This window comes from Calidris pugnax, unplaced genomic scaffold (genome assembly GCF_001431845.1).
Source record: "Calidris pugnax isolate Ruff unplaced genomic scaffold, ASM143184v1 scaffold1502, whole genome shotgun sequence".
NCBI classification, from domain to species: Eukaryota; Metazoa; Chordata; class Aves; order Charadriiformes; family Scolopacidae; genus Calidris; species Calidris pugnax.
In genome coordinates this window covers 103-4,963 of record NW_015092094.1, presented here as the reverse complement: position 1 = coordinate 4,963, position 4,861 = coordinate 103, and the positions used below count along the sequence as shown (strand labels likewise).

At 63.1% G+C, this 4,861-nt stretch overlaps 1 long non-coding RNA gene across 1 annotated transcript; it reads right to left on the bottom strand.

The window, feature by feature from the left end:
* Window positions 1-1,037: 1,037 nt before the first annotated feature.
* LOC106900227 lies at window positions 1,038-2,687 on the bottom strand. The gene is made up of 4 exons (XR_001414124.1): window positions 2,090-2,687; window positions 1,927-1,978; window positions 1,562-1,763; window positions 1,038-1,100 (listed from the first exon to the last, which is right to left on the bottom strand). It is a non-coding gene; the product is annotated as an uncharacterized LOC106900227 (long non-coding RNA).
* Between the last annotated feature and the right edge of the window lie 2,174 nt (window positions 2,688-4,861).

Here is a 4,861-nt window from a genome sequence, read left to right as displayed (position 1 = left end):
CAGAGGAGGGCCACGAGGATGATCGGGGGTTGGGGCACCTCTGCTAAGAGGACAGGCTGAGGGAGCTGGGGTTGTTCAGCCTGGAGAAGAGGAGGCTCTGGGGAGACCTAATAGCAGCCTTCTGGGACCTGAGGGGGCCTACAGGAAGGCTGGGGAGAGCCTTTAGTGCCTGTAGTGACAGGACGAGGGGCAATGCCTTTAAGCTGGAGGGGAGCAGATTTAGGGTGGAGATTGGGAAAAAGTTCTTTACTGTGAGGGTGGTGGAGCACTGGAACAGGTTGCCCAGGGAGGTGGTTGAGGCCCCATCCCTGGAGATATTCAAGGTGAGGCCTGATGAGGCCTGATGAGGCCCTGGGCAACCTGGTCTAGTTGGGGGTGTCCCTGCTGAGTGTGGGGAGGTCGGACCTTTGGAGGTGCCTTCCAGCCTGGACCATTCTATGATTCTATGATACAGGAATGGGACAGGGGTGGCAGGAAGGGCAGGGAGCCATCGGGGTCCAGGGGGTGCAGGAAGCCATTACTGCCCAAATAAGAAAGGTTGGTGAGGGACGACACAGAGCTCCACGGTGCCTTTGGGTAAAGATCCTCTCGCTTCAACACCTTTTCACTGGGCCTGCAGAGGAGAGAGAAGAGACCCCGCTGCACCCCGGCCTGTGTGGTGGGACCCGCGGGCAGCCCCCCCTCCTTGGCCGGTGGGCAGGGCTGCCGAGTGCAGGCAGGGGCAGGGCACAGGGGGGAGGTTCTGGGGTAGGATCTGGGGGTCTCCCCCACACTCACCACTTCTCCTGCTTTGCCCTGGGTGCTGCTCCTTCCTCTGCCAACCGAGAGGCTGTGGAGGGAGGAGAAGGAGTGAGCAGCCGGCACCTCCAGGCACAGCCCCGTCTCAGGGCTCCTCCGTGGGGTGTCGGCCGTTTGTGGGGCGCTCGGTGCCGGGGTCACTCACCGCTCTGCTTCCTCTGCCATTGTCCCTCTGCCTTCTCCCCACTCTTCAACATCTGCTCCTTCTGCCGGCGTATCATTACCCTCCTCAAGTGCATTGCCTTCTTCATCTCCTGCCGTTTTTTCTCCCACCTCCTCTTCCTCTGTTTCTTATTCCACCACTGCAAGGACCCCCAGGAGCTGGGTGAGATGGGAGCAGCTCCTGGCCCCCTGCTGCAGCCCCCACAGCACCCTACGGCAGGGCACAGCCCTGTCACAGGCACCGTCCTGCCGGGCACAGCCCCAGAGCCGCCCGGCCACGCTCCCTGCCCACGGGCACCAGCCAGCGGAGTCTGGGCTCTGCCACAGAGCTCCTGCCCACAGCAGCGGGGATGCTCCTCTCTGACCCTATTTTGGAGGCCTTTTGTTCCAGTCCAAAGCCTTCTCCATCTCCACCCCAAGGCGCTGGGGCCACGCTGGGTCCCCAGCACCCCCAGCTGCTCCTGCTCCTCTGTGGGGCCTCGGGCTGGGAGGGTTCCTGTGGGGGTGGGGGTCACACTGCAGAACCCCTGACACCCCCCACTTCTCCCCCCCACTGGGCCTTGATCGGCCACTGCAACGCTCTGCGCTGCTCCATCTTTACCTCGATGGACAAGAAGGTGGGATTGTCTTCCAGGAAGCGCACCCTCTTCTGTTTCCTCCTCTGTGGGGGGTTGCCGGGGGACAACTGCTCCTCTGCCTTATTGCGTAGAATGGAGCGGGGCATCCGGGGGTCCCGGGGGGGTTGGGAGGGCACAGAGTCCAGTGGGGCCAGGCAGTCCCCCATCGACACCTCCACACTTGGCCTGCAGAGGAGAGAGAAGAGGCCCAGCTGCACCCCGGCCTCTGTGGCGGGACCCGCGGGCAGCCCCCCCCCCTTGGCCGGTGGGCAGGGCTGCCGAGTGCAGGCAGGGGCAGGGCACGGGGGGACAGTCTGGGGCAGGATCTGGGGGTCTCCCCCACACTCACTGCTTCTCCAGAGAGCACTTTTTTCCTGTTCCTTCCTCTGCCACCCGAGAGACTGCGGAGGGAGGAGAAGGAGTGAGCGGCCGGCACCTCCAGGCACAGCCCCGGCTCAGGGCTCTGTGGGGTGTTGGCCGTTTGCAGGGCGCTCGGTGCCGGGGTCACTCACCATTCTGCTCCTCCAACACAGCACTCGCCTCCCTTGTTTCTCCCTTAGACTTCGTACAGCAGCTCTGCAAGGACCCCGAGGAGCTGGGTGAGACGGGAGCAGCTCCCGGCCCCACACTGCAGCCCCCACAGCACCCCACAGCCGGGCGCAGCCCCGCTGCAGGCACCGTCCTGCCAGGCACAGCCCTGGGGCCCCCTGGCCACGCTCCCTGTCGGTGGGTTTGCACGCTGAGCCATTTTCTTTTTCCAGGCTTTGAAAGTGCGGACAAGGTCCTGGAAGCGCTGCTTCTTGTGCATCTCCATGGCTGGGGGGGTTATGGGGGGCAGCTGCACATACATGGGTCTCTGTGCCCTTGCTCCTGTGGGGGGGTCCTGGCTGAGGGGCTCCACTGCTGGACTGGGCCAGGGCTCCAAGGAGGAGAGGGGGCAAAGGTTCTTCATATCATCCTGCTGGGGCTGGGGGGTGTGAGGGGAAGCAAAGGGGGCCATCGAGAAGCTGGACATGAGCAGGCAGTGTGCGGTTGCAGCCCAGGAGGCCAATCACATCCTGGGCTGCATCAAAAGATGCGTTGCTAGCAGGTCCAGAGAGGTGGTTCTGCCACTTTGCTCTGGTGAGATCTCAGCTGGAATACTGTGTGCAGGTCTGGAGGCCTCAATATAGGAAGGACATGGACCTGATGGAGAGGGTCCAGAGGAGGGCCACAAGGATGATCAGGGGGTTGGGGCACCTCTGCTACGAGGACGGGCTGAGGGAGCTGGGGTTGTTCAGCCTGGAGAAGAGGAGGCTCCGGGGAGACCTAATAGCAGCCTTCCGGGACCTGAGGGGGCCTACAGGAAGGCTGGGGAGAGCCTGTTTAGAAAGGCCTGTAGTGACAGGATGAGGGGCAATGGCTTCAAGCTGGAGGGGAACAGATTTAGACTGGAGATGAGGAGAGGGTTCTTCACTGTGAGGGTGGTGGAGCACTGGAACAGGTTGCCCAGGGAGGTGGTTGAGGCCCCATCCCTGGAGATATTCAAGGTGAGGCTCGATGAGGCCCTGGGCCACCTGGTCTAGTTGGGGGTGTCCCTGCTGACTGCGGGGAGGTCGGACTGGATGACCTTTGGAGGTCCCTTCTGGCCTGGACAATTCTATGATTCTGTGATTCTATGATACAGGAATGGGACAGGGGTGGCAGGAAGGGCAGGGAGCCATCGGGGTCCAGGGCGCGCAGGTGGTGCAGGAAGCCATTACTGCCCAAATAAGAAAGGTTGGTGAGGGACGACATGGAGGCCCACGGTGCCTTTGGGTAAAGATCCTCTCGCTTCAACACCTTTTCACTGGGCCTGCAGAGGGGAGAGAAGAGACCCCGCTGCACCCCGGCCTCTGTGGCGGGACCCACGGGCAGCCCCCCCTCCTTGGCCGGTGGGCAGGGCTGCCGAGTGCAGGCAGGGGCAGGGCATGGGGGGACAGTCTGGGGCAGCATCTGGGGGTCTCCCCCACACTCACTGCTTCTCCAGGGACCACTTTTTTCCTGCTCTTTTATCTTCTGGCCGAGAGACTGTGGAGGGAGGAGAAGGAGTGAGCGGCCGGCACCTCCAGGCACAGCCCCGGCTCAGGGCTCCTCCGTGGGGTGTCAGCCGTTTGTGGGGCGCTCGGTGCCGAGGTCACTCACCGCTCTGCTTCCTCTGCCGTTGTCCCTCTGCCTTCTCCCCACTCTTCAACATCTGCTCCTTCTGCCAGCGTATCATTTCCCTCCTCAAGTGCCTTGACTTCTTCATCTCCTGCCGTCTTTTCTCCCACCTCCTCTTCCTCTGTTTCTTATTCCACCACTGCAAGGACCCCCAGGAGCTGGGTGAGATGGGAGCAGCTCCCGGCCCCACACTGCAGCCCCCACAGCACCCTACGGCAGGGCACAGCCCTGTCACAGGCACTGTCCTGCTGCGTACAACCCCAGAGCCTCCCGGCCATGCTCCCTGCTCACGGACACCAGCCAGCGGAGTCTGGGCTCTGCCACAGAGCTCCTGCCCACAGCAGCGGGGATGCTCCTCTCTGACCCCGTTTTGGAGGCCTTTTGTTCCAGTCCACAGCCTTCTCCATCTCCACCCCAAGGCGCTGGGGCCATGCTGGGTCCCCAGCACCCCCAGCTGCTCCTGCTCCTCTGTGGGGCCTCGGGCTGGGAGGGTTCCTGTGGGGGTGGGGGTCCCACTGCAGAACCCCTGACACCCCCCACTTCTCCCCCCCACTGGGCCTTGACCGGCCACTGCAACGCTCTGCGCTGCTCCATCTTTACCTTGATGGAAAAGAAGATGGGATTGTCTTCCAGGAAGCGCACCCTCTTCTGTTTCCTCCTCTGTGGGGGGGTTGCCGGGGGACAACTGCTCCTCTGCCTTATTACGTAGAATGGAGCGGGGCATCCGGGGGTCCTGTGGGTGTTGGGAGTGCACAGAGCCCAGTGGGGCCAGGCAGTCCCCCATTGACACTTCACTTGGCCTGCAGAGCAGAAGAGAGAGGAGACCCCGCTGCACCCTGGCCCCTACCGTGGGAGGCACGGGCAGCCCCCGGGGGAGAGTGAGGGGTGAGGGTCTGGGGCAGGAGCTGGGGGTCTCCCCCACACTCACTGCTTCTCCAGAGAGCACTTTTCCCCTGCTCCTTTATCTTCTGGCTGAGAGACTACGGAGGGAGGAGAAGGAGTGAGCGGCCGGCAGCCCCCGGCACAGCCCCGGCTCAGGGCTCTGTGGGGTGTCGACCATTTGTGGGGTGATCCGTGCTGGGGTCACTCACCATTCTGCTCCT